This window comes from Haliotis rubra, unplaced genomic scaffold (assembly GCF_003918875.1).
Source record: "Haliotis rubra isolate DU_JTF1 unplaced genomic scaffold, ASM391887v1 Scf27, whole genome shotgun sequence".
Taxonomy (NCBI): Eukaryota; Metazoa; Mollusca; class Gastropoda; order Lepetellida; family Haliotidae; genus Haliotis; species Haliotis rubra.
The window spans coordinates 2,237,073-2,262,210 of NW_025766780.1; the positions used below are offsets into that span (position 1 = coordinate 2,237,073).

General features: G+C 37.8%; 1 protein-coding gene across 3 annotated transcripts in view; it reads left to right on the top strand.

Annotated features, from left to right (window-relative positions):
• The window catches only part of LOC124280568 (glutamate receptor ionotropic, kainate 1-like), a 157,975-nt gene that overhangs the window by 83,669 nt on the left and 49,168 nt on the right, over positions 1–25,138 (top strand). The gene's annotated exons all lie outside the window — the stretch shown is intronic.

Genomic DNA, 25,138 nt, shown 5'->3' on the forward strand with positions numbered 1-25,138 from the left:
AAGTGTATTGATCAATGACGCTTTAAGTGTACATTTTGTCAACCGCCATCTAGCTGGAATATTGCAGAGAGCAGCGTAAAACTACACTCGCTCACTCACTCATTTTGTCATCGTTGTGTCCAGTTACAATATTTACAACATTGCCAGAAACGTGCACTTACATGTACCCCAAAACGTATTCTTGCTGTCTGTTCCTTACACCTTGACAGTTGAAAACACTCCTTTCTCTCACAAAATGGAGCTATACTTCTTTGAGAGACAAAGCTATACATGTTCACTGACAGGAAGACATGTCCAACAAAGACAACATTAATGTTTTAGGCAACTCCTACGGGAGATGCAGTTTTAATAACCATGGAGTCATTGGCTGCCAACAGAGTACATTGTAACATGTATGTACTTCATGTCATCTGCATTATGGGGAGCGTCGTATGTAACTGAAGGGGCATTGCTAGACTTGGAAGTACATATGTGGGAAGTGAATATGTAAGATACGGATTTACCAATAGACATATATATGTAATACAACACACATACACAGATACAGACACAGACACACACACAGGACACACACAGGCACAGACACAGACACACACACGGACAGATACAGATACAGATACGGACACGGACACAGACACACACAGGCACAGATACAGATACAGACACAGATACAGATACAGACACAGACACAGACACAGGTACAGATACAGATACAGATACAGACACATACAGATACAGACACAGACACAGACACAGGTACAGATACAGATACAGACACAGACACAGACACACACAGACACAGATACAGACACACACAGACACAGACACAGATACAGACACAGACAGACACAGACACAGACACAGATACAGACACAGATACGACACAGACACAGACACAGACACAGAGACAGATACAGATACAGACACAGACACAGACACAGATACAGATACAGATACAGACACAGACACAGACACAGACACACACAGACACAGATACAGACACAGACAGACACAGACACAGACACAGACACAGACACAGACACAGACAGACACAGACACAGGCACAGATACGGACACAGACACAGACACAGACACATACACACACAGACACAGACACACACAGACACAGACACACACACGGACAGATACAGATACAGACACAGATACGGACACGGACACAGACACACACAGGCACAGATACAGATACAGGCACAGACACACACAGGCACAGATACAGACACAGACACATACACACATACACACAGACACAGATACAAACACACACATACACAGATACAGACACATACACACACAGACACAGTCACACAGAGACACAGACGCAGACACAGATACAGATACAGACACAGACACACACAGGCACTGATACGGACACAGGCACAAATATATAGGGTTTTAATAAAAGACCATAATTCGTCGAATATGTCACCCTCTTAATCCCAAAAGTACAAAACCAATCTGAACAGATTCATTTGTATGTTGTATGTAACTTTCCGAACTACGTCACCAGTGGGACCTAGTGGTTGAAGCGTTCGCTCGTCACGCCGAAGACCAGGGTTCGATTCCCCACATGGGTACAATGTGTGAAGCCCATTTCTGGTGTCCCCCGCCGTGATATTGCTGGATTATTGCTAAAAGAGGCATGAACCCATACTCACTCACTCACTCACTCACTACGTCACCAGTCGGGAGACGTGCCCTGAAACGATGTCGCAAACAATATGGAAGTTCCTATCGTCCTTATATTCCATAAACGTCCTTATATTCAGGTTCATCGACCTGTTTAAAGCCTACCGCAGACCGGGTATTGCCAATAATGGTTGTCACCCGCTATTTTATTAATAGGTTTGGGGGTGGGGTGACATGACGGTATATTTCATGACGGTGTCCTATACACATATAAACATAGCTATGCATAAAACAAGCTTTTGACCCCTTACGATAAATAACACTGTACAACGTTAATAGCGCATTGGTTGATCTTACATGGTAGTAACATCATGCCCGTTTGAAGTCTGATAATCCAGAACCATCTAACTGTTCTCATCTCTTTTGTCCGTCTCTCTTTGTGTTAACTGGAGCTATGACATTTTTGTCAACAAAATACAAATCAGCCATCATCTGAATGTCATCAGCTTGAAGGAAAATATTACACGTGCAATAAAACGAATAGCGCGACTATCTACAGATGCTCAGGTAACATCTCATCTGCTCTTTGTGGAAAGTGTTTAGCATCTCGTCAGATGTAACATGGCGTGGTAATTATGAGTTAAATGAAGATAAAAGAACTGGATATATTTACCTTATCATTGTCAGTTATTCAGAAGTTGCTAAAGTCTTGATAGTCATCACTCTGTTTCATTGGTGGCTTGCTGTAGAGAGCAACGTCTTCGAAACAGAAGACTTGACTTCCAGTAACTAGCCCACTCATCCATTCTCTTCACCCAACACGATATTAAAACCTTGGTCATTTAATGTCATTTAATGGGGTATCCTTAAATCACATCAGGAGAACCACGTTAGACGTTTTGTTATTTTTCTTATAGTCGTAAATAGCGTTCAATGTATACTAACAGCTAGTCTCTGAAATGAACATATTTTAAAGAAAAACAAGTTTTTCGGATTAAAATTGTAAATACAATAATAAGGAGCCCAGGGACTTTCTTCATTTTCAGAGCTGTGGAAATCTAGACTTGCCACATTTTCTAGACTTGCGTGGGATTTCTTGGATATATTTGCTTCAGGGTCTGTACGACAGACTACGTTCAATGGTGACCACCAACGAACATCGCCAACATACTTCACCTTTGGCAGAAATTGGATATACGACATTGAATGTATAAATCTTCAAAATGAGAAACATCACTTCTTTATTATTTCATTACGTTATTACTTTATGACAGACGGACAGACGCCGACAGACAGACAGACAGACAGACACACAGTCAGACAGACAGACAGACATACAAAGGTTGTCAATCTGTAGACATGTTTACCTATGAAAGAAATCTGCGGATGAAACCAGACAATAACGACCTCTGTGCATTAGGACATCAGTGTATAACAGGACTTTCGGGCGCCTACGTGGCTTCATTTGATGTGACATGGATTGAATTACCATCTATTTATATTTAGTTTACACTTACTGTAGAGCAACACATCACTAGGATCACTGCGTTTCAGATAGAAAGCCCAGTACCAAATTTGATTAATCAATATTTTTATGTTGCATTTTATAACACTGGCATGTAGTATTGCTTGTTTGATATCATATACTCTTGAAGACATTCTGATTTCAAAGAGATTGAATGATACATGTCTAGTTTGGTTGTTTAATTCAGCTTTTGCTCATATGAGTATCTTATCCTCACGTGGGATATGTAATACTGTGATTTGAGCCCTGCTCGTTCGTTTCATCCAAGCGATAAACGTCTGAGATACATCTTCCTTCGTGAAGCTTACCCGTTGTGATGTAACTGGAATACTGTTCTTAATTGTAACTATAAGCTACACATAATTACCATGTAAAGGTAATTTCAGTTGTTCTGTACCAAACATACCCAAGGAACGATATCCTGTGTCGTCTTCTGAATGCACATACTCTGGAGGTAATGACAGTGTATTATATGGATATATACAATGTATCTTAACATGGGGTCTGAATAAACATTAGAATTGCCGATCAAAATGAGGAAATGTTGACCTACATACATTGTATAAAAATTGACATGGGCATGTCTTCGCAGATACGCGTACGTCTTCAACACCAGAGCCGACAAGGGATAAGAGAGTGTAGCAATGACTATTTGTCTCAAGCTTCAAGTAAATCGGATTATTTCCACAGCTCAAGTTTGGACCTTTGGGAGGTTCCCAATAATGAAGTTTGTTGCTAGGAAAAAGCCAATTACCAGGGAAAACTGAAAGAAAATACCTTTTACAAAGTTGTAGATGCCTCCTCATGCTGTTATAAGAACGTAGGTTCACGCGTGAATTGAGAATTGTAAGGTTTAAGAAAGTCAGTGGATGAGATGAACGCAATCTAGGGTTAATTTGATTGCTTGTAAGTACATATATTTTTCTTCCCTCTGTGCATTCCATTAAAACAGTTATTCTGAGTGATAGAGCTCCGTGCAGTACCGACAAATGTCCCTTAATTCAACTATGCTGATGGTGATGGCCGTGTAAGAAACGCCGTACGTTTAGAATCAAGACCACGTGGAAATGTGGACCAATTAGAAAACCTTTATGGAGAATAAAACAGAAGAATCTCATGTCATCGTGTCTTTTAATTACACCATTTGAACCTTCTAAGACTGCTAAAAGTATTTTTAATGACATCGTTTGTCTATGAATTTGTTTATCGATCCCCCACTGAGGGTATGATATACTATATTTGACACTGCACAGTGCGAGTAGATTGAATTCATGAAGGCCGACTGTGATGGTTTTCAGTAGTTTGATGACAAAATGTATGTCAAGGAACTGGTAATGATAGCACCTGATTAGTGTAGTGTATTCAAAGGACATGGGAGGCTGTAATGACGTCCAATGCGCAGCAACCAATCTGATGGTTGGTGTGCGCAAAGTTCGTGTAGTTCGCTGAGATTGCTCTGTCTGTGGTTGTGATATACACGGAAGAATCTATCTCCTCGTTCCAATGAGATTGCAGTTTTTTGATATTCAAATTTAATCCTTATTTTCTGTTGTAATGAAAGACGCATTAACTATATAATAAACGCACGAGTGCATGTTTTATGTTGTATGGATACATTAAGAAGCTTATTCCATCGTGAGCAATCACCAAGGAATTGGTTGCATTTCATCAGGTTGAATTATAAGGCCACCGTCTTCATAGAAAACTCCCCCGAGTTCTGCTTATTTCTTTTGCTACCAGGAAGGCGATGAGAACACCATTACGAACATACTTACACGCCGACACTTGCTGCAATAATTACCTTCATAGGACACCTACCAAAATGTTTCTAAATGAGAGTATCATCTTATCTCCGAGCACTTGAGACCCGTGGTCAACATGGAATCAGTTAAAGGTCACTCCACTTTGAATTGTTCTGTGAATGTTAATGAAGACGAACTGATTCTAATAGAAAATAGATTTTACGGACTGTCCAGATCCAGTTCTAGATCTGTTCTAAATCCAGCAGTAATCTCAATGACCGGTGTGACCTTGGACCAGTTGCCAGCATAGATTACATTTGCATATATGAATAAAACCTTCTCAGCAAGGAACTTGTGTTTTAAACAGGAGATGGCGCTGATTGCTTCTGTCCTTGTCTTTAGGAGAATATGTCGTCCACATCTGCTCAATTTCAGCTGGTGGCCGTTACCTAGCTACATTACTTTTGGGTCCCCCGGAAACACAATAACAAGACAGATAAGTCAGTTAACGTTGGATGTTTGTGCTAGATTACGAGAGTCTGCTTGACATTGTAATTGGAGGTGATCGTTCTTGTACATCCGGATAATGTAGTATTGGAATACGAGAACGTTTGATGCAAGATGAGCTGCAATATATTATTGAAAATGCATATACGATCATTAAAAGAAGAGCGTCTTCTTATTATATCAAAATACTTACACCAGATAATTTATTCTGTTCTATAAATTACCAAATGCTGTAGCCATGCCCCGATGGCAAAATGAAAGTATGTTAAATTATCTATGAACATGAATATTTGAAGCAAGATTGACCAGTCTTCAGTTTATATCACTGCGTGTCAGATTGATACGGGGGAAAGACCAGAATAATTCATGCAATAACATTTAACACCTTTGTAAGTCCCCCCAACACGGATGTTGACAAACACACTAAAATAATCATAGCGAACCAGCATTCGACAGTTTCTGCTTCGCCTCAAGGACGAAACTCTGCACAGCGAATTTCCTAGCTTAGACGAATTGACCACTTATATCCTTGTATAAATGAAGATTCTTGTAGTGCAACATAATGAGACCCCTTTGCGGCAACTAAACTGATCATTTCCACAATTCGTTAAATTACTGGTCGCTCGACCATTACAAGACTGCACGTCGAAATGATAAGCTATCCTGTGTATTACATGGATGAGTTGCTTATTGTAACTTGGTCGTTGGTCTACGTTAATTTGCACGTACGTGTAAACATTATTTCCCGATGTGCCATCTCACATACCAGACAGCTTACGTGCTACAGAAGTGTCAGTGTGTCTGATCTGATGCCCTATCCTGACAGAGAACACCCTGTCTAACCGACATCTTTGTAATCTGTCACTCTCTGTAAACCGACATGTAATTAAGGTCCTGGCAAGGTAATACAACGTATCCAGGTTCTGTGGAGGTCGAATACTGGCAAACACCCAGCAGTGGGTTAGTGAAGGTCGTTACACGAGATTGTATGTATTATTACAACTGTCTTTAGCTATAGCGTGGACCAGACAAACCAAGGTCAATAGTTGGGTATCGACCCACACAGCCAGGTGACCGCTTTCTGGTTATAAAGTATCCACGTTCTGTCCATTCTATATGTGTTCTCTCTCTATATAGTATCATCATACCAGATGATCATTAACTTGGCATACTGGGTGTCCTTTCCTGGCGTCTCCATGTGATTGGTCCCAATGGGCATGACATATAGATTATATTCCATGCATGATCATTTCTGTTCAGGACGGACCAACATGTTCACTTTTTATGCCACATTCCTGTAAAGTCACTCTATGTCATTTTAAGATGAAAACGGACGTCGAGATTTTGCTATACGGTTTTAGGCGTAACGGATAAGAGACGAGAAAACTGGATACACTTACAACAAATTCTACCGGCGCATAGTACCTCCTGACAAGTAATATGATGTAGAACATTATGCAAAAGGTCATTTTGTTCTAAGATTGGAGTTTAGCTAAGAATGTTTATCAATGTGCATTCTAGTAAAATATGTTGACAAGCGCACAGTTTGTACTGAGAAGGAGAGGCACATTTTGAGTCGGAAATCGGTGTCAAGGAAATTTCAGTGAACGTTGTCTATCTGGCAATCACACTTTGGGCATCCGTTTGCTCGTACATATGATTGCTGAAGCCATGTGTTTCTGACATGATCAGATACATTGAATATGCTGATTTCCCATCGTCCGACAGTAGTAACCCAGGACAAACAGTTTGAAATGTGTTTTTGAATATTTCGGCAAGTCGTGAACATGAAATGTTAACGGTTACACGGGTCAGTGTGTAACCTATAATGCATTACAGAACCCCCCAAACTCTCCCCCCCCAACAAACAAACAAACCAAAAAACAAAAGCAAACTAATTTTACACTCTTTGCTGTCTAGCAAGTTACCCGTTACACTGGATATTTGAGTCTACTTAGGATATAACAACATCTGGGAACTTTCAAAACTATTCGTTACATTCGACGTTTCCGTGAACGTAAATAACCAAATTGAGTACAGCCTTTTTGTTCGCTATAAACGACGCTTAATTATGTTTGATATATTCGGTATAACTTCTAAGGTTAATGACGCCCCTGTGTTTCTCTCTGGTCCATTCTCTGCCAACACTCAATTCAAAGTATATTTCATACTATAGGTATCTGTTTGGATAATTGACAAATAAAGTCTATCTCCATTGGTAACCAATAATATAATGCTTCGATCCATTACGACACTATTTTCCTTGAGTTGAGAATCCCAATCTAGACGCATGTCAACTGTCCGACCTCGTCTCAGGCCTCTTGGGTAATCACAACGCAGGATGTAGCGGCCACGCTAAGCACACAGAGACACATACCGTCTGTAATATTTATTACTGGAATCTCAGACAAGAGAGGTTGATCTCAACAGAGTATCTAGCAAAATGCTGCAGCATCACAGTTCGCTGCCTATACTAAACACCTGGAACACCTTCTCAGCTGAAACAATGACATTCTTTCATTTGGTCATATGAAAAGGCACACGTTGGCTTCCTACATATTTCATGATTTGGGAAAACAGGATAATAATACAATGTTTCATCGTTTCGTGTCAACAAAGGGCGGAGAACCAATTCAGGTACCACGTCCTCTGGGAGAAACACATTGGGGGATGTTCCTCATCACTGACATCCTTGTAATATGAGTCACTGTTTACTCGCATTTGCCTTTTATGCTTGATGGTGTGATTGTCAGATATCCACTGTATATTGTTAAAAAAATATAATTAAACATGCACTCGTACATGTTTTCGTTTTCAGCTGACTTGGTACAGTGATATGTGTGCATATTATTCACTGTTGGATTTTGTTATTGTTTGCCTTTCATGAAATTACCGAAGTCGCAGACTTGGTGCAGATTAAGGCAAAGGCATGTGTTTACTCTTGTGATAGACGCTTTGGCGACATTTGAGCATTCAATACAAAACTAATGTTTGATCAAAGAATTGGTAGTAGGGAATACAAATGAAGGGATAAACAAAAGGAATTGATCAGAATGTAGTCATGAAATATTCATATCTGTATTTTTTTCATTAAACCATATAACGTTTCTCTTTATGAAAATTAGAATTATTCCTGGTTTTTTTACGTTCAGGGTGCCGTTTCACTAACCGATCTTAGCCCTACGCCAATCGTAAAACCCTACAATCCCAATCTTAGCGTGACGTTACGATCGGCATACCGTTCCATTTAATGTCTTGTCGCTATGTTTTGCATTTTGCATTCCTTCTCAACTGTTATTGTTGCCTGCTTGGAAACTGGATATTTCAAACAATTCAGCGAATGTGTGATATGTGTTCATCAGTGTGGTCACGCAAGCCATGTCTATTATAACATTATCACATCAAGACCAGATATTTTCTCATTAGTTTTCCTGAGAGGAGCAAGTCAGATATCCATTTCATGCTCTCAACAATGAACCAGTAGCGAATGTCGCCTTAATAATGGATGCCAGAATCACGTTAACGTTGTATCTAATCTTTCTTAACAAGAAACACGGCATAGTGGAATTTGAACATCATGAGAATTGGTTTAAAGTATTGCCCTCGATGATGACTGGTATAAGAGCATGCGAGTCACGTGCGCAGAACCATCTCTGCCAGTCTTAACTTGCCAGTTACCCTACACAAAGGATAAGTCTTGAAACAATTGACTCTCTATGATTTGCTAAAACCTACTTGTGACAAACCACGTGTTACTGCAGTTGATACTAAGTATCACATACACCAGATAGTCCCCTGTCTAAACATGCTGTGTATAAAAAAAACAAGCAAGGAAAGCATTATATTTACATTAAATGTTTACAAATGTGTAAATACACTTAATGCATTTGTTTAATACTTTTTACTTCTCCATTTCATTTAATAACTGATTTGTCAAAACATGGAACCAAATATGAGATTACATTCACCCACCCAGGTATAGTCTTTGTATCAATGTTTACAAAATAATGTAAATCTATAATATCAACAGGACAAAAAGAAGTTTCAAATCTCGATTTTTTCAATCACATATTCCTAATGCATAACGAGACGTATCCGTTTCACGCACAGTACACACTACTAGGTTTCTTCATTGATGGTATTATAATTAGGACAAATCTGAAGATATACATCATTATATATCACTTATAACATTTACGAGCTCTAGGTTATTAGGAAGAATCTATTAACAGTTATCAGGAACACCTATCTCTGGACGCATAATGTAAAGATATTTTCCTATTTGCAATTATAACCTATTTATCAAAAAGTTATGACCTCCTTGGTGGGAATGGCGAATAAACATGATATAACTGTTCGCATCGTGAACTATGTAATTAACGAGGGTGAGGCTATATTTTTTTATTGACAAAGCGGAATCGGTGTAATTCTGATAGAATAATGAATCCGATTACTTTCAACCCTTTGTACTCTCTATCAATCTGCTAAACCCATTTAATTTCCTAATGCTTCAGATTTGTAAGAATCTATAACATGGGGCCATAGGGTTACATTACAAAGCAAATTTTCCCTCTTTCTGTGCAACAACCTTGAGGGATTTAGCTCTTATTTCCTTGCCAGAAGCATTTTCGATGTTGAAGAAAATGATTTCGACAGTGAAATAGAATTGGAACGGTGTAATGCTTGTCAAACGAAATCTAATACCAAACCTATTCTCAAAGGGGACATTTCTGCCAGGAACTATGCTACTTTCGAGTTTTTGTTCTTCCAGTTACTTGAAATTAAATTGGAATTAATCTGTATCAACGTCCGCAGCTAGTAGTGATATGTGATGTATGAGGCTCTCAGTTTATGTTTTCATTTAGGCTTTTAATTCCCAGAGGCTTTCAAATGCATGCATATCCACGAATTCCAAAATAGCAAAGTCGACAATGGCAATGTATGTATGTATGTATGTATGTATGTATGTATGTATGTATGTATGTATGTATGTATGTATGTATGTATGTATGTATGTATGTATGTATGTATGTATGTATGTATGTATGTATGTATGTATGTATGTATGTATGTATGTATGTATGGATCTTTTCTATAGTATGCATCGTCATGACTTCAGGTAAAACTGACAGTCTACCAAACCAAGAGGACGACAGAATGTATGTATGTATGTATGTATGTATGTATGTATGTATGTATGTATGTATGTATGTATGTATGTATGTATGTATGTATGTATGTATGTGTATGTATGTATGTATGTATGTATGTATGTATGTATGTATGTATGTATGTATGTATGTATGTATGCATGCATGCGTGTGTGTGTGTGTAAACCTTATAACCTTATGGCAAAATATATGTTCCTATTATAAATTATTATGATAATTATATATTCTAAAGTACAGTATATATACTTACAAGTAATAATTATACGATAAGTTATATAGTGTTATATTATACCATCCACACAAAGTCACATGAAGAGTGCAGAATAACTATTGGTGAAGCAAACCTGAATCGAAAAAAAACCCCGTGTTTTTTAGATTACGTAGAACTGTCTTTTCTCCATTCCCCACGTCAGCACCTGTATTGCCGGAATCTAGATTTTTTAGATAACTTCCGGTTTATACTTCAGTAATCTCACAGTATGCCGCAGCTTAAAAAATAAGCCCTGTTCTTCAGTTTGTCTTATGTCATTATCAGGTTATTCTTGTTTTGCGGAAACCGTGTACTGCCCTCTTTGAACGTGTAGTCCAAGACTGCAAGACATCCCCCTCATCATTGACGCAACCTCGTTTTTGTTTGGAGGAATTCGTTTGAACTCAATCAGCAATTATAAAAATCAAGACCAGTGCCTTCACATCGTGCCTTGGTTTACGTCCTTCCTGAGTTTTGTACGCTAAGTTTTAGGAACCAGTGCTCATGTAACGAGAGAAACGATATGCTGTATGTATGTTTTTTCAATTATATTTTGCATTATAAATGAATTATACCCATGTTGCAAATTCATTTTTCTATATTTTTTGTAAAGTTTGTTCTTCTTTCATCAACATAGTTGATGTATTTTGTATTGTAAATGATGTAAGCATGTATTGCAAATGACGGCAAGTAATCTTTGTCCTTTGTCCAGATTTGTTGTCAAGTGTATCATTCAACCTATTGTTTAGGGTCGTAGGTTTATTCATGAAAATTCAGGGTTCGTAACAAAAACAGTGTTGCTACTACATAATCGTATATATTGGAGACTGAGAGGAGTCGCTGTTTCAAATGTGAACTGAAAACAAATCTAAGAAATAGACACATTTTTCTTGTCCTTGATGTTGCCGAAGGCACAAGTAACCGCATGAATCTTATATATGACTTCTTATATAGTGTTGCGTACACATGTTTTGTTTCCCTTTGTTGAAAGGCAATGTTGGCCCTATTACTATGTCTTGTTATGCTGCCTACAGTATTAAACGCATGAACGTCTACCCCCAACAATGATTGTAACGACCGTTTTAACATTTAGACTATAGACAACGATGCACCTAATGCATCAGTTGATTTATCCAACCATCTTTCACATTTTCATCGCGGTTGCCAAATGTCTATGTATAAACGTTTCTCCACTCCAAGAACATTTGAATGCACTGACACCCCGTCAGTTAGGTCGAATCAGTAGACTATCCAATGACTCTCCGGAACATTATTTGATACTTATAGCCATATTGCATTGAAATCATCCGGATTAAGGAGGTTGACATATAAAATGCTGGCACACATGTTCTATTACTAGAACGCCAATGTTGCCACAAGGTGTTCCTGGAGGTTATAAGGTTTACGGCTCAGGAATTGCATGACGATGCCCCATGCTGATGTTATTTGACAATCGTTTTATATCATTTGCTCATGCGTGCGATATACGTTTCATATGATGATGTATTGACGTTTCTACATGAGAAAACAATATTTTCGAGATCAGCAGAAGGATGTGAGTTAGTTGTACTTAAGGTGAATTGGAGAACATTTATATCCGCTGTTGTAAACGTATTGATTCGAAACCGCCCCCTCGAACATATAACTTTGTTGTAACCATGAACCCTTCATCGCTGCCAGTCATTGTAGTCTTCACAATCAATACACAAGGCAATTGGTATTAGCGAAGATTTGCTATATTACCCAGAGATGACTAGTTACTAACTGCCATCAAAAACATGACCATCAGAAATGGGATGAGTTGGTATAATATGGCCCTGTTTCATTGTTGCAACATGTCTGCCGTGGTGAACCTTTTGTTAGCCTAGCTGTGGGTTATTGCTTTCCACGAATAAGGAGACGTCTTTGCCAAATTGGCAGACTGAGCAAGGATGAAACAATTTGACCACTGGCGAAACTTCCTTTTATTGCCCTTAGAGGGACGGCTTTTCTTATAGATAAGTAATATATATTTACCATAAAAGTTGCTTTACTAAGTCTGTTTACTTCATTCATCCAAGTACGTGTGGTGATTTGATCAAAGTGTTTTTTCGGTTGTTTTTTAATCCTTCATCACTGAATCATCATAATATTATCGTATAGGAAATCGTCTGTCCTTAAATTTGGTTTAGAATTTAATTGGTTTCAACCAAGTCAGAGAGTGCTAGTTTAGAGGAAGTGAATCTAGCCATGCCAGATGAAAGCGAAAATTCCAAACATGTGTATCTAATTTAATTATGGGCGACAACTCATCAACGGATTGTCTCTTCTTCAAAAAGTAAACATTATCTTGAAGACCAGAGTTGGTGAAAATTCATTCACCCGTCATTATATATATATATCTCAGGCTGAGGTATGTATATTTTGATATATAGTGGAGCAAAATATGCTATAAAGCTGCTGGAACAATGTCTACCTCCAAGCATGCACCAACATAACTTATATTTTGCACAGGAGAATTAAGTCTCACTGGGCACCTGATGGAATCTAGCATCCCGTAATAACCTGTTCTACATGTGGATATGCTTGCGGTGAGGGAGATTGAACAAACTAATCAGATCATAGAAACGATGTTGCTGTCTGAAAGAAGCAACTCTCTAGAGTCGACAGACTTCATCGAATCAGATACCAGTCGTCACTTTTTAAGCAGAATTATTTCGAGGATCGCAAAAGTGCTAAATTATCCTAATAACACCTGAAATGTAATATCTGTCAAAATGTGAAGTTGAGCCTTAGAATGGATCGTTACGAGACTTATAAATCAAAACTAAGGGCAAAAAGTGAAACCGTTCGGAAGAATCCTAGGAATTTAATTAACTACCATTGATTTCAATAAAGTACTTGAAATTATGGAAATAAACTTGCCATAAAACAGCGTAAAGGCCATATTCATAGTTGACGGCCTTTTTGATACTGCGATTCAGTGTTTCCATCACTATTACGAATACGGAGTCAGGGATCATACAATAAATTTTCCAAGTGAAAGTACCACCGCAGCTTCATACCTCCAGGAGAATTTCGCATTGTCCTACAATTCGACCGACATAAAATCAATACTTTTAATATAACACAAGCAAGCCTTCATGGATAGGACCTGTAACTGCAGCTGTGAAATATACATTGTTCAAGCCAGTAATCACATCAACGCAAATTTGGTATGTCGAGATTCCGTTGTGTGTCACTGGAGTATATCAGGTTAGTGATTGTCTTAGTGCGGACCTAATCCATTTATTACAAAAGCCAACGACGATCAGAAAACCAATTCTTTAACACTGAAAATTCTCATTATTTTCCAAACCTTGATTATTGTTTGATTGTCGACAGGAAAAAATCACGTACACTGAGTTAACTGACGCGTACAACAATGGCGTCGTTGAGGGTTAACAATCACGCTAAATTCGCTTTTTGAACGTCAACATGTTTTTTTGTTATTTCAAGTGACGGTGTTAACAATGGAATGCTAATGGCATAGAAATGTGTTCTGAGTGCAAATACTTTCATATGATATGTAAATCAACGTGTTTGAAATGATTTATTGCCCAAAGTCAAATGATGTTCTTACCGGGGCGGTGGGGGAGTCAAGTTGTTAAAGCGTTCGCTCGTCACGCTGAGACCTGTGTTCGATTCCCCACATGGTTACAATGTTTGAAGCCCATTTCTGGTGTCCCCCGCCGTGACATTGCTGGAATATTGCTAAAAGCGGTGTAAAACTAAATTCACTCACTCGCTCTGACCATTTGTAGTAATTCGTATTTACGGCATATTTAGACCAGTATCTTTACAGTATGTGAAATAGTGTTAGATACAAGCACCACTCGCGTTTTACACGAGAATGTTAACATACTTAATAGGAAGAATAATTTAATCTTTATTTAATGAACAGTAAATTGCGATTTTCATGAATTCTTACAATGAAGTTTTCATACGACTATGTAAATACAATACTTTATTGTTTAACTTCTTTGAGTGGCATTTTAGAAGTTGGGAAGTACAAACTTTATGGATAACAACTTCTTTTTATTCGTGAGTGCGACGTTTCGATGCAGATTCTTGTACCGTTGTCAAGCATTTATGCTTTTATGCTTGTCTTCCTGTGTGAGAAAGGATTGACTGTTATAAAATCCCAATGTCACTATCGAAATTGTGTTGAAAACTGGTACAATGACATGCTTGTATGTGAAAAATACAAAGTTTACAGAAACGTACTTCTTGGAATATATCATCATGTAATTCAACGCAAATAAAATGAGACAACAATAATGTTTGCTATAAGTCAAAGGATAACTCCCAACTATCAGTCCTCATCTCTCGAGAATATTGAATACATAAATATGTGTATCTTATATTTCTTGCCTGAAATAGGCACATCAATGTATGGTCTGACACTGAAATCATAACGTCGGTCTGTCTGTTAGCTGTATGATGACACAGCAGACTGACTTTGTGAAAGGTACACCAGATGTTCCAGAAAAAAACTCGTTTACCTGAGGCCATCAGTTCAATTAACCTTTGCCATTTCCTTTTGATTTGTATATATGAGTTATGATGATGACCATGTTTGGGTATGTTCATTGATGTCTACACTAAATATAAAACTTAATAATGTTAGGTGAAACTATATACATACTGAAATGTTTCATCTGAAAGTTATCTTGATAATTGTATATTAAGCGAAACTACATTTACGACCTCTTGAAAAGAACAATCATACATACATCCTTTAAAACCTTTATGATGATATGAAAATGTGAATGACATTAAATCTTTAAAATAACCCATAAAACACTTCTTCATACACAATTCTTAGGCATAGTGAAACTCATTGATAGTAGCCGTTTCAGGTGTTTAGGTGAGCTACGGAACTTAAGTGTAACTCGGTTATGGAAAATAGATTTAACATATTCATCACATTTCATCCTGTAACACATAACGTTAAATAAGAACACAATAAACTTCAGAATTAAGCTACAGTTTCGCGTGTGTTATTCCATGTGTTTTTCTTCACGTTCTTGTATTTCTAACATTTACGAGAAGTCGATTTATCATCTCAAAATGGCAAGCGTCAGAATATTTGGGAGATAGTTTTGCATTACTAACCTTTAGCCTCTTCGTGAAAAGATTTCTTTCAAAATGTCACCTTCAGCGATATATTGCTTGCAGGTCAAAGTTATTGGAATTGATCCACACTTCGATACTAAATCATATTTCCTAGTGTCTTCAAGCTGGGTGTAATGCAGCATTTTAATTGGACCCAATGTTGGATAGAATTTTGTACTGAAGGAAAAGAACGGTCCTCTCTCCTGTCACAAAATAGCCAATAATAACACGTAATGTTCGTCAACCGATGAAAACATCACATAAATATTCTCTCCATAGATTATGTCTTTACAAGCTCCTCAATAAGAGTTAATAACACTACGGGAATCAATGCATGAAAATTATACCCATAAATTCGTGGCCTTTAGTTCGGGCCAAACATCTTCGTCTCCTGGACGGTTCTTGTGAAAAATGGGGGAATATGATTGGCTCTTGTCCTTCCTGACCTGACAGAGATGTCGACAGTAAATCATGTTGATTTCAGGATCCTTGCTCGACCCTAGAAGGGGTTAGAGAACTGGCGATAGAAATCTTGGTCAAAAGTGAAATTGGTGGCAAAAGTTAATTCTGTGATCCAGTTTCAATTTTCCGTTGACCGAGAATCTAGTTACATTTAGGTCGGGTTAACCGGAGATCAGTATCTCACAAGATTTGACATTGATTTGACCATAACTGGCGAAGAAACGAGATTCTTTGGAAAATGAAATTATCAACAATAACTTGATTCCAGAGCAATGATGTAGCGGAAATTGCCAGCTTCTTGATAAGAATCACGTTTGTTTCGAGGACGCCAATGAATACATTATTGTTTAAATTTGAAAAGGGTATAAGAAGGACACTGTGCTGCAGAATTAGAGATGTGATTATATTCAAGTGCATTTTTCACAGAACATATGCCGATAATTAAATACCAGTTCTTACAGCATGATGTAAACCAGGAGTTTTCAGATCTACACTTGTGAAGTTTCTCCACACATCTTGGACTCATCTTGAGAAAGTAAGACGCTGGGATCCTTCATTCCCTACCTCAACTGTAACACGAGAAGCAGTGTCTTTCATTGAGAACCAAATTGGTTGTCTGCATTGAAACGCGTTCTCTCTGGCATATACGGATCTAATGGTGAAAGTATCGGATGGTAGAAGAGGTTATGTTGTGGCAGGCTTATCGATGGAACTGTCTTCAGTGACAAGATAGCTCCGAAAACAGTTAAGTTTTTCTCTGCTTATTAATCGATTGATACATGGCTATTGATAGGAACCCCCGTGACTTGTAGGGAGCGTGAATGAAGACCTCAAGTCTCTGCCTCGCTAGAGGGTTAGTGTTTGAGTTGAGTTGAGAGTGCTGTCAATGAGACTGTGAATCCTCCACGAAATAAAGTTTCAATAAAAATATTTAAGATTACTTGATCCTTTTCATCAGAGACGGTGCTGTGGAAAGTCGCCATTTAGACTGTTTTAAAGCAAAGCAAATACTTTAAGGTTAGTTTTTATGTTATTATTTAAATCTTTAAATATAACCTTAAAAGTCGGTGTATTTTTATTTTCGGGCTAAAACTCGGGGAATATTAAGACACGATAATGTGTCTTGTTCAAATGGAGGTAGTTTTCAAAAGGAAAATAAGTTTGAAAATGAGTGTAAGCTTTCGAACGAACAATATAGCTCGCTTCTTATGCACGGCTCAATAATGTTTTTACACACAAACTGTAGTAACCTATGCGTTCTCAGTTGTAATGCTGCCCACGCATGTAAGGCCTTCATACTAATATGTCATGTTGCACATTACATCAAGTAATCTTGATGCTGACAATCTGAGCTGTTTATAGAAATTTGAAAACTAGGTGATCTTGATCAAAGTAGTTTTCAATTTTACACATGCACAGCTCTGTATAACCAGCCAGCCAAATTCACACGGGCAATTATTTTGCCCATTAACTCAGGACGTTGTATGTTCCCTTTCTACGTAACTATAAATTGCTTTCAATGTATTGATTTTCTTCTTCACATTTGACGTAATACGTCAACTTTAATAAGTTTTACTCGTTTTTGATTATTCGTATTTTAGACCTCCTTACCAGCCTTTTAATAACTCTTAAAACGTTATGTTTTTTTTATGACCTTTGCTTTTGAAAATGCACTATAAAATCTAAACTGTAATATGTACTAGATCACTCGTGTAAGCCAATCCACGATACAGAGTTGTGTCCCTTTGCGTTCCAAAAGTCCTGATCGAGGGTTCGATTCGACCTGTGTATGATTCTAATTTTATCAGCACCATATCTATACTAAAAGGTTTAACTGAAGTGAAAGTCAAAACATGCAGAACATGTAAGTGTACTAATGACTGAGTACACTGTTATTCAACTGAAATACAGTTCAAAGTAACATTAAACATAACTCACTTACTCCATTGATCTCGCTGGGTCAATATCATCAAAAGAATAAACATCAGTTCAGTGTTGCATCGATTAATAGTAATTAAAATAATAATGCTATCAAAATAATTGATATTTTCATTTAGTTACCTATTTTAATAGGTATGCAAATGTGCCTATGTTATCAACCATGTATAGATCGACACGCACTGGTCAGTCAATTGATACAAAACAGTGACACGTAGTACAGTAGGGATTCATTACAAGCCGACTAATGAATTCGTAGATAGGAAGAAAAGAATATACGAGAACAAAAGTTTAAGTTTCATGACATTAAAGTCCTGGGCCCCGTTTCACAAAGCTATTGTAGCGCTACGACTGTTGTAAGTCTATGCTACAGTATAGGAGGTACGATTGCTACGAGAAAAGTTACGAGATCTTAGGCTTACGAGAGCTTTGTGAAACGGGGCCCTGGCTTGTACAGTGAATATCCCTTGTCTCAAACTTCGATGTGCAGAACATATTATTGTCTCAAAGTGAATGTTTGGTTCCTTAGCATTCTTCTGTATACATATGTTTTTCGGCTGCGATCCATGGATAACTGACGTATAGAAAAATGACGTATTATTTGGATGATGATGTTGAGGTTTCATGACATTCAGATCCTGGTTTCTGACAGCACATATAACTCCATTTGTGGAACGAGTTAAAGGTATTTTTGTCCACAGCAAAACAAGAACCTATGACTATGAGCAAAGTCTGACTGGCTGAAGTAAGCTCATAGTAGAGGTGAAGGACAGTTATAGTATTTGGGATAAATCACGTGTTTTCGTATGCGTGTACATTCAAAAACCTTTGTCTCAAACTTTGATGTGTAGAGTATTACTGTCTCGAAGTGCAAGCTTGGTCCCTTCGCATTCTTTCTTTATTCATTTGTTCTTCGGTTGTGTCAATGTCAATGTATGAGAACAACGTAAAGTTGATAGTAATATTGACTATATATGATTCGTTCTAAGATTTTGTTAAAACTGCCATGTAATATCATGCAGCGGATATGTTCTTTCGTCTCCCATTACTGAACGTGTGTGTGATCATGTTTACACGCATTGAAACAGAGTTATTGCCATAACTACAGTCACGAAGGATAAGAATAGCTAAGTCTCTCTCACGGTAGCAGTCTGCCAGTTGATCTTTGGAATATCAGAACAAACTGAAAGGCTGTTTTTGTTGTGAAATCGAGTTTTTAGGACATTATGCATGAGGTACCGAAAATCAATCATCATAAATACATATGTTACATGTATAGACATTCACGGCAAACAACAAACGGTGTATTACAACAAATAAGGTATACACATTATGTCAATGCATTTACAGAATTGCATGAAATTGAATTCAGTTTTTATAATACGCATTTCTTTTCCCACGATTCTCATCTCTAGCGTTTCAAACAGAGATGGGACGGTGCCAGAACTGCACGTTCTGAAGCCATTCTAACTCAGTATTATCAGCCGACAAAGTAACTCCAAGACATGTGTACATGCTGTTTGTGCCCTTAAGCTAATATAATATTCCAGAGAAATATTTGCCAGTTTGATTATTTTAACCTTGTTAGAACACGATATGCCAGCAATTTTTGTCCGAATAAATAATCACTTCTTCATTCTCGAAAGGCTTTGCTGGTACGGTCTTGCTGCCAGTGTTCGTGTACTTGCAAAGTGCAGGGAGGTTTCATGAGGGACCACCTCTGTTTAAAAACAGCTCACGGAGAATGAAAATAAACCCTAGACAAGGGCAAATTACAACGCAAAGAAAACAATGATGCTGCTACCATGGCATCTGCCACCGCCCTAGTTACCCAGGGCAGATGAGGGGAGATAAGCGATAAGGTATTCCACAACTCTATGCCAAAACAGCACCAAAGTGAAAACAGATAGTATACCCTACCCCCAGTTTGTTCAAATGGTTATCATTTGGTTTAGCGCGAAAGAATCGAAAGCTTTCATGCAGATGCCGCTATTTTATCAAATTCTCCATTGAAGCCAGCTGTTCTTTTGAACAAAGAATTCCTTCCTTTACCAAAGCATCCCTGCTTTACATATATTATGCAGTGATGTCAATCCTATACAGTTCTAACTACAAAACATTCCTGAGTGCAGGGTAAACTACACACAAACTCGTAGCTGCAGGTGCAAGGGAATGGCACCAATGCACAATATATGCAAGGGATGCAAAAGTCATATTTTGTTCAGCGTATAAACATCAAATCGGATCTTCGACACATACACATTTCAATGAAATTTTATTTATTGATTCGGAAATTATTAGTGTAATAGGTGTACAGGTGTTTTCCAAATAGGATCTAGCCTTGGCACATTTGATCTGAAGCCAAAGATTTATGAATTCATTTCTTCTTGCAGTCCGGTCATCACCGTAAGCACGAGCACGTATTTCCAGTTAAAACATGGATCACTCTGTGGCATGATCACATACATTTTCTCCCGTTCTCAAAACCGTTTCTCTTGCATGTGATACAAACGAAATGCGTAAAATGTCAAAAACTATTTTTCCAAGTGATATATCGCCCAAACATTGTTCGTTCTGCTGTCACATGAAAACAATCTCAACGTAAGACATGCACAAGTGAAGCTTTCTTACACTGTGCATTGTAAGCATAGTAGAATGATGTTTTTCAGTTATGGTATAAAACAGAGTACGGAGCATTTTGCTCCCACTTCTTAACAACGTTCAATCCTGTTTTTGTCTAGTATGTCAATTTATCGTATCTTTTTTAGGATCATATAACGAAAGCCATGGCTTGTATGAATGTGCCGGAATGTCTTCGTCTCTCGACCTAAACGTCTTCCATACCAGGCACATATTTATCCACATCAAAGACTGGATTGCTTATGTCCAAAAATATTTGATCAAATTTTGAAATAATTCGAACGAATATAAAAATTCATGGCATTATCTATACAGAACTAATAAGTTGATAAGAAATTCGGAATACAATTCAGGTGACATTTTACAATGAAGCACAACTAGTTCACAATGTATACACATCATAAAATATATGTTTCTATCCCCAACCTCCTGTACACTCTACACTGATACCAAGACGTAAAAGGGCAAAACAGTCACAAAAAGCACAATTAATTAGGAGTAAAGAGTGTATGAGATACATAAATAGCTGCAAGTCATATTAAATCAGATTAATTTGGTTGGCATATTCCCATTTTGAGGAAACGTTTAGTCTAATGCTCATTATTGGAGAAGGTATGCCCATTAGAACCAAGCTGATTCAGGAAACTTATTCAAACAGTCGTTCAACTTGAGTAATATATGAATACCATTGTGAAGATTATAATATTCAAGAATGTGTGTTTAGTCGATATAATTTAGCTATTGCTATAAAAGAACTGATAGAATGCCCACATGTAAGACAGACGTGTACTTGAGATTTCAGGTTCCAGACTGTCAGACTTCGGAGTGAATGTATCATGCTGTTATACATAACATGCATAACGCATGAACTGTTTCCAAAGAACATATCATCCTTATTCATATTACGTTTATAGTCGTTTAAACTAGACTGATGTCAAATAAAAGCGCAAAAACAATAACTTATTGCATAAAACATTTGTTGTTTTTTAAACTTATACTCTCAAATATACCTAAATACCTAAGAGGTGTCAAGAATATTACTCCAAATAATCTCATTGTAATATATGAGGCTGATGCAGATCCAATTACATGATTTCCAGGTTCATTCCTTGATAAATGTCTGTGTGATAACAAGATGCAAGAGTGCCAATTATTGCTAAATGCAAGATAATAAATGGCGTATGAAATATCTGTTATAATAGTCTTGCCACGGTAACTAACAGGTGCCAGGTTATTCTAGTTCCATGGTTCTGGTTGCTTGGACCCGGTCCATGGAGCATTGCAGTCTGACATGTGACGTTCCATTGAAACCGCACACAAATTAAAGATCATTAGGTAATCCAGACTTGATACTCAAGTCTAGTTTTCCTGAAGACTACACCTCGGTTGCTTGCACCGTGTAAATTCTTTTTATCTTTAAGTAGTGTTAATACAATTAGTTAGGGAATATTAGATTCATATAACCCTGTTATTGGGTGACGGCGATGCTGTTAAACCATCTGCCGCAGTCTGTTGTGATTCTTAAACCGAAGAAAATCCAAGCGTTCCGAGTGTGTTTTTATATCGCTGACGATTTGTTACTTTGATACCCCAGGATGCTAAAATAGAGGAGTTTAAATTTGATTAACATTGCATCTCCATGGAAACGTATTTCAAGCTGAAGCACCAAGGTTATTTTTGAACCGTAAATCCTGTCAATTGTCAATCGTGTTTGACTGTTCTTGCTTGGAGGTGGTGTGTAGACTCCGAATGTGCAACAGTCTGGTTGAGGCTATGTAGCGTGAAAGCCGTCTTATTGCGTCGCTGTTGATATACACAAACCTCCCTAGAGTATAGTGCGTTGTGTATTTGAAACCTCACGCGAGTAATCCTCAAACAATAGGATCGCAGATATCTTACAGTCGATTCCTGCAGCTATGGAATTGCAGTTTGGATAACGCAAATCATCGAGCTTTTGTGCCACAATTACGTGATGTTTTGTGAATTGAGAGCTTATTGATATAATACATGGGACTATCGAACAATTCTTGCTTTGCAATCATTTTCTTGTTATTGACACACTATAAAACAGGAATACGGGTACTGTGTGTCATTTGAGTAATGCGTCCTTAAAGAAGAAAAACAATGACGTTGGTTCGTGGGCAACGCAACCCATATACACACGTCAAATTGTTCAGAACGTCTAAAGTGTCAGTACGATTGCAAATTATTGTCGTAATTACGGACAAGTCGGACCGTTTCAAGGATTATGCTATTGATCGCGTCAATCTAAATATTACTCGCTTGCATTTCACATATCAGTGCATCAATTATTTCACTTGATGTATACCAGCCAAAATCATTATCAATTGTTTGCACTAAGAAGGATTACATATTTTTTTGCAAAATATGATGACATGGAAAAGAGCAACAAATCCTTCGTGTATTGATCAGGATGACCTTCAATCGCAAGCACAATTTATGTTTTTATTTCGTCTATCTTTTGTCGAATGTGTTGTCTAATTCAAACTGACTTCAACGTTTTTTATCGAGCTAACCTTACATGAATTAGCTTAGTGTCTACAGGAAGAACCAGCGTTTGAGGAAAGAACATTCTTACTTCGCGTCAAAGGCAGGTTTCGTCTGTAAAGACAAATTTTGTTTTAGATTACGAACAGGAGAGAACTAGATTTTGGCACGGTACTTCTTTATTTCATCCTGATGTTTGGAACCTTTGAGTGTTTTTATAAGATTCCTGATTTCTCGAAGCTGTCATGCCTCTGGTGATGTCGGTTTGAGTTTTATTCGTAGGGATGCGTGCCTTCCTTCAATGACGTCTTTATACAAGTGTTACTGATCAGAGCTCAAGCGTCTGTGGCGGTCGGTTGGGATTAGGTTGGACTTCGAATTGCGTTTGTTGGCGTCATAAGGAATTATGTTCAAGATGACGAACAAAGGTATCCCCATGTCGATTCTCTAATTCTTCTGATGCCAGACTCCACGTGCAAACAGGAAAGGTGAGGTAGCCTAGCGGTTAAAGCGTTTATTTCCAACGCTAAAGGACGGGTTCGATTCCCAACATGTATGAAACCTACACCTGGTGTCCCAAGCAGGGATCTTGGTGGAATACTGCTTGAAACGATACTCACTCTTAGTGTAAATACGTAAGCTTTGATTCTTACACATGGAATAGGCACATCGCTGGAGTGGGCAGCGTGCCTGTTCTTCTATAATTACCGGGATGTATTTCAGTAATATAATGCGCCAACGACGTAGATTGACATATGGCTGTATTATCTAACGCCTGCCGATAATGGGGAGTTAAAGCACTTACGTTCTATGTCATTGTTGAAAAATCAAGTGCACTCGACCAACATTTAGTCCATGGAATAAAATAAAAACACATGTATTTTGACACATACATGTATGTCCACAAGAAAATGCAAAAGGAGCCCAGAAATTTTCTTAGTTTCAGGAACTGAGGCAATCCAGACTTGCCCAGTGATTATAGACATACTTTCGGCTTTTTATTCCATGGAGTATGGGAGACAGACTGGATTCAATGTGTGAATCCCATTCTCGGTCCCTGCATGACCTTGACTGAAACAGCATTGTAAATTTAACCTTAAGTGACTGACCATCCCCTCAGGATTGTATTACCATTAGTAATGCTCTGAACAAGGCCAACGTTGCCATAGTGTAATTTAATTCAACTCAGTATTCACATCTGATGCTGTTTGCACGACAACTGTTTTCATTTGTTCTGGATAAAATTGGCTTTATTTAAGTTGTGTTTGTATGCGAGAGTTAATGGAAACAAAGGATGGGTAACACCGTGGAATGGCAAACAAACCAGTATGGTTTTAAACAAGAACATGTGGAGCGTAAATAAACAGCCTGAGAGTTTTAATAATTTTGTGTTTCCTTTGTATGTATCTCTTATTGCAGCTCGGTGCTCAATAAGTAGTTCGTAAAATAAGGAAAATAATAAAGTTAATAAAAAAACAACAACAGAACATCGTTAGTACGTTTTAATGGACCAATCCTTGCGGCACTTGTACTTGCACACGTACTGTTTGTCTGCAGGCGGGAAATATGGTGACCCAATCGTCAAAGGCGTCGCTATGCAGGTTCCATGTCA